This window comes from Lathyrus oleraceus, chromosome 3 (assembly GCF_024323335.1).
Source record: "Lathyrus oleraceus cultivar Zhongwan6 chromosome 3, CAAS_Psat_ZW6_1.0, whole genome shotgun sequence".
Classification (NCBI taxonomy): Eukaryota; Viridiplantae; Streptophyta; class Magnoliopsida; order Fabales; family Fabaceae; genus Lathyrus; species Lathyrus oleraceus.
The window spans coordinates 195140261-195152534 of NC_066581.1; the positions used below are offsets into that span (position 1 = coordinate 195140261).

The 12274-nt window shown below is 34.4% G+C and overlaps 1 long non-coding RNA gene across 1 annotated transcript; it reads left to right on the forward strand.

Moving 5' to 3' along the window:
* Positions 1-601: 601 nt before the first annotated feature.
* Positions 602-1745, forward strand: LOC127126219 (uncharacterized). The gene is made up of 2 exons (XR_007804935.1): positions 602-1248; positions 1334-1745. It is a non-coding gene; the product is annotated as an uncharacterized LOC127126219 (long non-coding RNA).
* The last annotated feature ends 10529 nt before the right edge of the window (positions 1746-12274 follow it).

Below are 12274 nucleotides of genomic sequence, written 5' to 3' on the forward strand. Positions count from 1 at the left end.
AGACAAGCTATATAGAAGACGTCCAAGTACTCGGGGAAAAGAGAAGCATACACCAAACTATTTCATTTGCATTCCAATTTATGAAAAGCGTTTGAAATGATTAAGTGTTTTTGATTTGATTTAGAAATGAACTTGATAAGCTCAAGCATTTTGATTTGCATTGTTTTGAGAAACGATTTGATTTTGGTGAAAGGGTTTGAATTTGATTTTAAAAATCTTGATATTGATCAAGAATTTTTGTTTGAAAATGATATTTATTTTATTTATTAAAAATGATTAATTAAACTAATTAATAAAAAAATAAAATAAAAGATATAAAATGTGAGGGGGTGCATAACAACAACAAGGTACAAGGACAAGTAAAACTAATGGTGGGCTGAAGGCCCCAAAAGCAAAAATAAAAAAATAAAAAAAAGAAGCAATGTAGAAAACTGGAGGGGTGCAAATAATAGCTGGCCCAACGCCAAGCGAAGGCCTAAAAGGGCGTTGGCCCAATAAATGGGTCAAGAGATTCAAACTATTGACTCAATCTAACATATTAAATCAAGATGTTATAAGATCAACCTCCATCCAATGGCTAGAAGATAAGGCGTATGTGGTATGGTGAGGGTCCCTACCTGGGACCCCTGGTCAAAGTAAAAGGTCAGCACATCTGGTAGTTTGAGAGGATACCACATATGTTTGTTTGGTGAGATGTGAGTGGATCGAAATGAACGAAAGGGTGCATATTGTTTCATTCTTATTTTCCCTTTCTCTCTCATATGTACCACACACACACACACACACTCTATCTCTCTCTACTCAAGACACAAACATGTAAAACATTCCACTCAAAATCTTTTTGGATCAAACCAGGGAAAACATGAAGAACGTGAGATGAACACTTGAGTGTTCTTCTCTTCCATTTTCCAGGATCCTAAATTTATGCTCAAACCAAAAAAACATAAATAATAAATCCCATATAAATCATCTCATGGTCACGGTTATGTCATCCAAACAACCAAATAACTCACGAATGGAACATATCGACCTTCCCCCCAAGTAGAAAACCTTAACCCTTTTTCTTTAATTTTCATCTGATTACAACAATGGTACAATAATTGGAAGGCAAAAAATGAAACAAACATACAAGAAATATAAAGCAAGAATGAAAGAAGTAGAGAAAATGACAAAAAAAAGAAACCTCGTTGGGATCTGGATTTACCAGACCTTCGACGAGCACTTCGGCCAGGCCAGATTTACCTTCTGGTAAGTTTCCATTCTTTTTCTCCTTCTCTTTTGTGCTTCTGCTTCTACCCCGTCTCCTTCTTTTTATTTTCTTCTGGCGTGGTAGGATGCAGGTGAATTAGAGGTCAAGCTTGAGTTTCTGCAGAGGTTTGGTAGGTAATTGAAGGTGTGGGAGTTTTATGCCAAGTTCTCTTAGGGATTTTTTTCATGTCTATTTAAGAGGGAATGAAAATATGATTTTATAGGAATATTTGGGATTCGTGTGAGGTGATTTTAGGAGGGAATAATGGATGGGCATGAGTGTGTGAGCGAAGAGTGAGTAAAGTGTGAAGGCAGTGTGAACTTCGTGACTTTAGGATGAGCAAGAGTGAGAGTCTTTGATGTATGTATGTAGCAAGGACATGGATGTATGGAGGTGAAGGAAGATGGTGCATATTTTATGTAATGCTACTTGTAATTCACATGTACTATAACATTGTATTTACATTTTTAATTTAATAAAATCGAATTTTCTTAAATTGAATTTCATTTTGTCCATTTTACTTTTTAATTCACCTTAATTTTCATGGTTGTGATTAATGGCATGTATGTGATGGAGTTGTTGTAATTCGTGTGACTTTACTCTAATAAAAAAATATTTTTTAAAGTTTTTTCAATTCATTTTTTGTGTCTTTTGCTGGTAGTAGTGTAATGTGTATGCGGTGATGATGCCATGGCCATGTAATGGGATGCAATGTGTAATGTATGAATGTTGCACCTCCTATTATTTTGATGCTTATTTCTAATTCAATTTTGCTTATGGTGAATGTATAGGATGAGAATGTTTATGGAGTAACAATGATGTTGATGATGTTGTGGGTGTGTGACATAGAAGATGATAGAATGTGTAAGGTTGGTGTTGTGCTAAATTGTTTCTCTTTTCAACCTTTCATCTCACTTCTTTTTGCTTTTTATTTCTCATGGTTTTAGTTGATTATGAGATAATATAATAGAGATGTGAATTTGGTTATGATTTGGTTGTATTGTTTTTATTTGAAACAAGGATAATGGAATATGGCTTGAATTCAACATAATTGTTTTTTCCTCGTATTAAAAGGATGACATGATAAAAAATGAAAAAAAGAATTGGTTATATGGTTCACTCTTCTAGAATTTTTGATCCTTTTTTATGATGCATCAATGCAATAAACAATGTCATATGAAATGAGGAAAATAAGATAAATGTACTTTTGTCATTATTTTAAAATGACCTTGAAGTGACTAAACTAAAAAAGATGCAATGCAATGAAGAGATGTACTGAACATGTCAATTGGAAACCTTGACCTTTATTTTGATTCTAATGAATTAAGTTTGGAAAAATGCAATGTATGAAATGAAAATGGATTTAATATGAATAGAGAAATGGGAAGGACAAAATTATGGTATGAAAGTTGCCCATATTTAATTGCCTTGAACCCGAGAGTATGAATAGCCACGGTTTTCATACATTCAAGGTGGAAGATAATTAAACACAAAAATACCCAAATTTTATCCTAAAACTGTGATGAGATGGGTAAATTTATGAAGGGTTAACCTTGTTGGAGATATGAAAGGATTACTTCTACATTCCGGTTAGGGTTTCACCTTCCATGAAAAACTTTGCAATGCAATAGCAATTGAGAGATCCCTTGAGAGTTAGCTGTGGAAACTCTAAACACACAAACATTGAAAGATTCTTTGAGACTTTAATGAAAAAGACTTTCAATTACCAATCATCAAAAGATTCTCCTAGAATTAAAAGAGAAGACTTCCAACCAAAAATCATCGAAAGATCATTTGAGACTTAACAAAGTGAACTTTCAACTAATTATCATTTGAAAAGGTTCCTCGAGAACTAATCGAGAAGACTTTTAATTATCGAGTATAGAAAGATATTTTTTTGAAGCTTTAAAATTTTAACAAAGAGAACATGCAACTTGTAATCATTTGAAAGATTCTCTGAGAATTAACAGAGTAAACTTTCGAGTACCAGCATCAAAAGATTCCTTGAGACATAACAAAAAAACTTTCAATTAGCCATCATTGAGAGAATTTATGAGAATTGGTAGAGACAACTTTCAACTAAAAATTATCTAAAGATCCTTATATACTTAACAAAGTGAACTTTCAACTAATCGCCATTTAAAAAGATTCCCCGAGAATTAATTGAGTAAACTTTCAACTCTGCCACATCGAAAGACTCTTTGAGACTTAACAAGGAAACTTCCTATCAAAATAAAATGAATGATAAATGGGAGATTTTCTAATAGTAAAAAGTTTAAAATAACCAATGTAAGTAACAACTGGGATATCCTCTGAGAATTAATAGATAAATTTCTCCACAAAACAAATAGACAATGTAAATAACGAATATGAGATCCTTTGAGAATTAACACATAGATAAGCTCAACAGGGGATAATTTGTAGCTTTTTGAGAATTAATAGATAAGACACTCAAAAAGATACAATTGAGACTCTCTGAGACTTAATAATGATGAAACTCAAATGATCAAGCAACAACAAGAAGATACTCTGAGAATTATTAGAGAAAAACACTTCACAGAGGATAATTGAGGATTTATAAGAATTAACAGAGAGGACGCTCAAACAAGATACAATTGAGACTCTCTGAGATTTAACATAGCAGAAACTCAAAAGATCAAGCAACAACTCGGAGATACTATGAGAATTAACAGAGAACAAAACTCCATAGAGGATAATTGAGGCTTTTTAAGAATTAACAGATAATATTCAAGCAACAGTATTTGATAAAAATAAAATCATGTTAGAGTGTTGATACAAAGAATCAAATTCTCAAGGCATGAAGCATAATTGTTTCAAAAACTCAAAGAGGATAAAAGAGAACCAAAGGCGAGATGGAAGTAAGCTCAAGTGTTTAACTTAGGATCCACTATCAAACAAGCCAAGGGACCCAAACATATGGCATAACCTAGGGATGATCTATCACTGACTCAAAGTGTCAAAAATATGATCCAATGATCATCTATCAACATATTGATTTAGAGAAGATTGAATCAACCTAAGAGACCATATATGGATGACTTTAAATGTAGAAGTATTGATCAACCAAGTCAACAACTGAATTCAAACAAAAGTTAAACAAAAATGAATTAAAAGGAAAATTAAAATGATTTTAAATGAAAAATAAAGAGACAATTCAAATCAAGTACGAAATCATAAAAGAAATTATTGAGAAAATTATGAGAAGTCAAGAATATTAAAAATAAAAGGACCTCAAAAGTTGGATGCAAAAATATTTAAAATGATTAAAAAATAAATTGAAAAAGTAAATTAAAAGGAAAAAAGAAATTAAAATAACCAAAAATGAAAAAATAGTTTTAAAAACTGTGAGGAAAATGTATGTGATACAAAATAATTTTAGAGACCTTGTGTAAAAAATTTGGATCAAGTTAGATTAAAAATGAGTGAGAAATTAATTTGGAAATAAAAGGAATAAAATAAAAGAAAAAGAAATTAGGGCGCCAACGACTACTAAGATTCAAAAAAAGCGCGTTGAAGGATCTGATTGGCTGGATTCAAAAATTTGGCACTAAGGCGCACGAACCAGACTTCATTTTCAACCTTCGCTAAATTTCTGCAAATCATGAACTCGTGTTTTTAGCAACACCCAAGCATGAAGTTAGCTTTGCAACACATCATCGTTCATGTCTCTTTGCTTCAGATCCATTGATTGGCTTTGAGCAAAGAGATTTTTTTAATAACTCGAAGAACCCTAGTTCTTCAAAGTAAAATTAAATGACTAATACTCAATATAAATTTAAGGTGGTTAAGGGCTTTTGATCGGTGAACTAAGACGAACACACTGGTAAGTTGTTTGCTTAGAAATGTAACTCGTATCTACCTTTCCCATCGAAGCTTCAGAGTTCAACCATAGTGGCTTTGGGAGTCATGTTCCAAGGAGTTTCAAGCCAAGGCAATGCTTCAATCAACTTTAGAAGGTGCCGATGAGTGATTATGGGTAAATATTTGAAACTAAAAGAGCTTGAATCAAGTAAATGGTTAACTAGTTTTTTTAGGTATCATGTTTAAATGGTTTCAGAGTTTTTTTGGCTATACAAGCTTGCAAATGAAGGAAACAAATTCCTCTATTTATAGGGAAAGTGTTGTTGAGCTCACACATGTGAAATAGATCTGAACTCGTATGAATGAAGTTGGAATTTTGTTGATTTGCAATCGTGTGAGAGAAATGGTGAAAAATGTTACTTGGACATGAAACTTGGTCGTTTTACACTCCACTCTACGTGCTTTGCAAATATAAATAAGTTTTCACATGTATTGGTGGTCCCAAATGAAGATTTGGATGATTATAAGTTACAAGTCATACATGAAATATAGAGTCCATGGTATCAGGTTGGAGCTTAGGCCAAATGAAGTCCACTTGTTCATTTTGAGATGTTCTTTGTGCCAAATGATCTCCTTATGGTGAAGAATCAAATGCATTAATAATCAAATCAAAAGGATGCTTGAATTGAAAATGGCATGGATGGAAAGTTGGGGTCGTGACTTGAAATTCTAGGCCAGGAGTTAGGTCGATCAGGTCTTGGGCCTACTTTTCTGCATACATAGGCATCGTGGCTAATTGCAAAATTGATGGAATTAGAGGCAAAATTCAGGTTTGACCCTTGAAGCAAGGTTGTAGAGGAGTCCAAATGTGACATTTAAATAGAAGTAGATTCCAAAAATGTTGAGAAATGAGAGAGTTATAGTGTTTGTACCAAGTGACATGCCATACTTGATTTTAAGTCAACCAAACATGTGCCAACTTGTGATTTCTTGCCATTTCTTGCATCCAAAGGCCAAATTGAAATTTTGGTATTCAGGTATCAGATATTGTATGTGATGTCACGACACTAATATCAGGACTTCACACAACAATAGTGTAAGCAGATAACAGATGTCGTATACCATGTCATGATACCAGGTTCATAACATGTCACACCATAAATAATTATGCAGATAACAAATGTTGTATACGATGTCACGACATCGGGTTCAGGATATGTCGCACTAGCAATAATAACAGTGTAAAGAGAAGGAAGAAAGTAACACAAGTCAATTGTTAACCCAATTTGGTGCAATGAAACCTACATCTGGGGGCATCTAAGCTAGGAAGAAAATCCACTATAACAGTATTACTTTGAAGTTCTAAACAACCTCTGGTTTTACAAACTTCTCACCTAATCACTACCCGTGGAATTTCTATCTAAGACTCTCCTAGACATGAGACCTTCTCACTTCCCTTCAATCACACACCATTGATAACAACTGCAAAACAATCAAAGAACAGAAGACACACTTCCAATGAAACATAATGCACTCTTGCTTAAAAGCTCATGATTGATTCACAATTACAACTTAATAAACTCAGTCCAATTCAAGTATCAAAGAGATACTAGAATGGCTCACATAAAACACACACACAAAACCCTAATGATAACACAATTCTACACTACTTCGATACCTTCCTAGGTTAAGAACACTTCTATATATAGCAGTGATATGCATGGGCTTTAGTCTCTGATATGAAGTAGATCCAATATCTCTTCTCAATCTTCTGAAGATACAGTTCTCATTAAATCAATTGTTTCCTAATATGTCTTGATATCGTTCCTTCATGTACAAGTCAAGAAACAATCTTCTTCCATCACTGGGAAATGCACAATATATTACAAAGATTAAATCTTTAGAGAATCTGTAGGAAGCACAATTAAAGATACTAAATCTCACAACTAACGCAAGCTGGATTATGCAGAGTGTTGAAGCAACATGTAAGGACATCTTGTTCAACATCTTGCAAATACTTATTTTTCCAAAAAGTAGCCAATCACCAAAAGATAAACCTAGCAATCTCCCCCTTTGGCATTTTTTGGCTAAAACAATCTTTGCAACGACCAACTGTCAATAAATAGAAGAGACAGACAAATGGATGTATATCAACAAGAAAACATACAACATCCTTTTTATGAAACAAGTGCACAGTTGGAAATGAAACAAGAGTTCCTAAAAAAACCATCTTGGACAGTTAGATATGATAGCTAAACATTCAGAGAATCTTCAGATATCTCATAATAAAATAAGTCTTCCAAGAAGTAAAACAAATCTTGCAAAGATGCCTGATCAACATGTCACGACATCTTGCTCAACATCTTGTTGTGATACAAGTTTTAACAAAATTGCTGCCAATCATAAAAACACAGAACTAACAATCTCCCCCTTTGGTAAATTTTGGCTAAAACAACCTTTACATCATATAGCTGGAGAAAAGATAAAACAACAACAATAATCACAAGCACAAAAACCAAACACTTGATATAATACCAAGACACATCAGAGGCATACGCAACATAAATAAGTAGTAGAAACCCAACCTCATAGAAAAGACATAAATAGAAATAAAATCTCACACTCCAAGCCTCCTTCAGAAACAAAATGTCAAGATATTCTATTTGACATCACAACAAGCACACAACAGCCTAAGCACAAACAAAATTCTCTGAAACAAAATGTCAGGACATTTTGTCTGACATCCTCGCAAGTATACAACAGCCTGACCACAAACAAAATTCTCTGAAACAAAATGTCAAGACATTCTGTCTGACATCACAACAAGTATACAACAACCTTGGTACAAACAAATCAAACTCCCCCTGGATGTCATGATCAACAACACATAAATAACCCCTCTGTCACACAGGAAACATATTCCCCCTCAAAGAAACAACCTTCACACAGAGAATACAAATAAATCAAGAGCACAACTAGACATCTCTATACTATCTACTCCCCATTTTTATCCAGAATATGACAAACCAAGCAGACCTTCATCAATGTCAACAAAACAACAGAGCAAAGCAGTAGCAGAACATGTGAGTTAGAGGTACAAACCATGGTACACAGAGGTGCAATACTCAGGGAAAAGGCCCATAAAAAACATGCAAAATCAAACAGAAAAATAAATAACTCAGATGTCAGTGGAAGTATCTGATTCATTCCTTGTTAGCTCAATGTTTGACTCAATGTTTTCCACATTTTCTGAAGCACCAGTCTGCTGAGATGATGTTCCAATATCTTCATCGACATCGGTCCCTTTTAAAATAATTGAATCATCAACCATAAGATTAATGAATTCCATCACGCCCTTGGTTCTGGAGTTAAATACTCTGTAAGGTCTACTATTTATAGAGTAACCAAGAGACATCTCTTTGAGATTCAGATGTCCAAGCTTCTGGTGCCACAACTTGACTTCATCTTCTTTGGACATTAGGCATGTGGAAGAACAAGTAGTTTCATGTGGAACAACCTTAGGTTTCCATTCCTTTCTAGTTTTAATCATTACAAGATTAGCCCTAGGATGTGTTAGATGTTTTGGATAACCATGCAGTATGTAGCAAAAAGGCTGTATATGTCCATATTTACCATAGTAATGACATTTCTAAGGCAAAAACTTGACTTTAGTTTGAGTTTTCTGATGTCTGGCAGGATGTTGTAAAATTTGGTCGGACATCATGAACTCATACTTCCTTTCTAGAGGAATAAATTTTGTCACATGGGTTTTTCCTTGTTTATTTTGATATTGGTAATTAAAACCTATACCTTTTAAGTTTCCAACCTCTTTTCCAACTTGAAGAATTTCATCTAGCATATCAGACGTATTGTTCAACATTCTTATGGATTTAGTCATGTTTTCATGTTTAGAAGACAATAGAGTTACCTCATTTTCAAGATCAGTTACAGTAGAAAAAAGTTTCTCTTTTTCAGCTTGTAGTTGACCTATGATTCTCTTCTACTCTTTTCATGTCCTACACACCTCTTCACTTCTAACACAAAGCTCTGTGTAGGAAGCAACCAATTTTTCATAAGAGACATCCCCATCACAAGAATCTTCATCAGATTCATATCTACCAGTGAAAGCTATAACATGCTTAGCAGTTTCATCATCAGTTTCACCTTCAGAATCATCAGACGAAGAAACAGACAAACCTTCCTTTTGTTTCTTGAGATACGTGGGACATTCTGATCTATTGTGACCAAAACCCTAACATTCATGACCTTTTCCTTTATTGGGCTTTTCTTCTATTCTTGCTTTTATCTGGGAATCACTATTCTTGTTGATGTCATATGAGATGTTCTTGACATTTGGTCTCGACTTCCTGTCTATTCCCTTCAGCACCTTGTTGAATTGTCTCTTAAGTAGTACAATAACATTATACATTACCTCATCAGTATCCAAGTCACATTGGTCCTCTTCATCTTCAGTGTTAGATACAAAAACTATGCTTTTGTTCTTCTTTTCTGATCTGTCACTAATACCCAATTCAAAATTTTGGAGTGACCTAACAAGTTCATCTACTCTCATGTTGCTGGTGTCTTGGGCTTCTTCAATGGTTGTAACCTTCATGTCAAATTTCTTAGGTAGGTACCTGAGAATTTTTTAAACAACTTTTCTTCTGACATCTTCTCTCCCGAGGAACTGGATGAATTTGCAATTCTAAGAACGTTCATGTGAAAATCATGAATACTTTGATCATCTTTCATCTTTAGATTCTCAAATATGGTAGTGAGAAGCTAAAGTCTAGACATCTTCACTTCAAATGTACCTTCATGGGTGGTTCTGAGAATTTCCCAGGCATCTTTGGCCACAGTACATCTGTTTATTAACCTGAATATGTTTTTGTCAACTCCATTGAATAGAGCATTCAAAGCTTTGGAGTTTCCAAGAGCCAGTTCATCTTCTTCCTTAGACCAGTCCTCTTCAGGCTTCAAGTTAGTAGTAACCTTCGCATCCTTGTCCTTCATAACTGGATGTTCCTAACCCTTGATGATAGCTTTCCAAGTCTTGCTATCCATATATTTTAGGAATGCCACCATACGTGTCTTCCAATAGTCACAATTAGTGTCATCTAAGATGGATGGTCTATTAACAAGTCCTCTTTCCATGGTACCAAAAAGCATCTTCCCTGTATCTCACCCAGAAATAGAGCAGGATGCCTGCTCTGATACCAATTGAAATTCTGGTATTCAGATATCAGATATCGTTTACGATGTCATGACACTAATATCAAAACTTCACATAACATTATGTAAGCATATAACAGATGTCGTATACAATGTCACGACACCGGGTTCAGAACATGTCACACCATAAACAATTATGCAGATAATGGATGTTGTATACGACATCACGACATCAGGTTCAAGACATGTCACACCAGCAATAATAATAGTGTAAAAACCAGGAAGAAAATATCATTGGTCAATTGTTAACCCAGTTCGGTGCAACGTCACCTACATCAGGGGGCATCCAAGCTAGGAAAAAAATCCACTATAACAGTATTAGTTTGAAGTTCTAAAAAACCTCTGGTTTTATAAACTTCTCACCTAATAACTACCCATGGAATTTCTATCTAAGACTCTCCTAGATATGAGACCCTTCTCACTTCCTTTCAATCACACAACATTGATAACAACTGAAAAACAATCAAAGAACAACAAACACACTTCCTATGAAACATAATGCACTCTTACTTAAAATCTCATGAGTGATTCATAATTACAAATCAATAAACTCAGTCCAATTCAAGTGTCAAAGAGATACTAGAATGACTTACATAAAACACACACACGAAACCCTAATGATAACATAATTCTACACTACTTCGATACCTTCCTAGGTTAAGAACACTTCTATATATAACAGTGATACACATGGGCTTAGGTCACTGATATGAAGCATATCCAAGATCTCTTCTCAGTATTTTGAAGATACAATTCTCATTAAATCAATTGTTTCCTAATATGTCTTGACATCGTTCCTTCGTGTACAAGTCAAGAAACAATCTTCTTCAATCTCATAACTAACGCAAGTTGGATTATGCAGAATGTTGAAGCAACATGTCAGGACATCTTGTTCAACATCTTGCAAATACTTGTTTATCCAAAAAGTAGCCAGTCACCAAAAGACAAACCTAGCACTAGTGGTGAACACTTGAATACCAAATGAAGGGAACTAGATTGTCCTTTGAAGATTCTTGATAATTACTTGAGAATTGGATATAGATGGTATGAGAATAAACACATGAAACAAACTTGAATCCATTTTGAAAACATGCACCAAACTTGAACTTATCTTGATCAAATGATTTTGAATGAAGCTTGACATGAATGTGACCTAAGATTATATTTTTGAATTTTGAATAAGGTTAGCAAAGTTAAAATGCAAGCACGAAAAAAAGGTAAAAAAGGAAAAAAAAACACAGAGGGTGCTTGATGATCTCCCCAAAGACAAACCCAAAGAGGTGAAAGTTAGGAGGATACCATGCTTGTGATCTTGGTTAAAATGTAAATGATATGATAGGTGAAATATTAGGGGTAAAATTAGGGTATGACACTAGGGAGAAGATTTACTGGGAAAAGCTCCGCATGGCAAAAACTTTAAAGTAGATTTTTTAGGATAACCACTACTTGGGGATAAAATTTTAACGGACTCACTGGGGATAAGAAATGAGAAGACTTGCAGGGTAAAAAGTCACTTGGAGAAATATCACTATCTTGGCTGAGGATTAACCTTGACTTAGTGAAAGGCCCTAGATCCTGGCTCGTGCTATGTATGCATGTTTTGGATTGTATAGTGTAATGTTCCACCTTGGTGGTTATGATACACATGAAATGATGCATGAAATGTTATGATCGATGCATATAGGTATGCCAATGGATGATTGGAATTTTTCAAGGCTTGGTTTTTTCATTGAGAGGGCCAAGCAAAGATGGGTTTTGGAATACCAATGGCAATTGGTGTTTAATATGCCAATAAAGATTGGACCTTTTAAATTATCAATTACGCTTGGATTATGTTTGTTGGGAACAATTGAGTTGTGGGTTACCGATGAATATCATGCTCTTAAAGTGATGCCAACGAAGATTGGACTTTGGTCTGGAAGGTGCCAATGAAAATTGGACTTTGGTTTATGAGGGTTGCCAATGAAGATT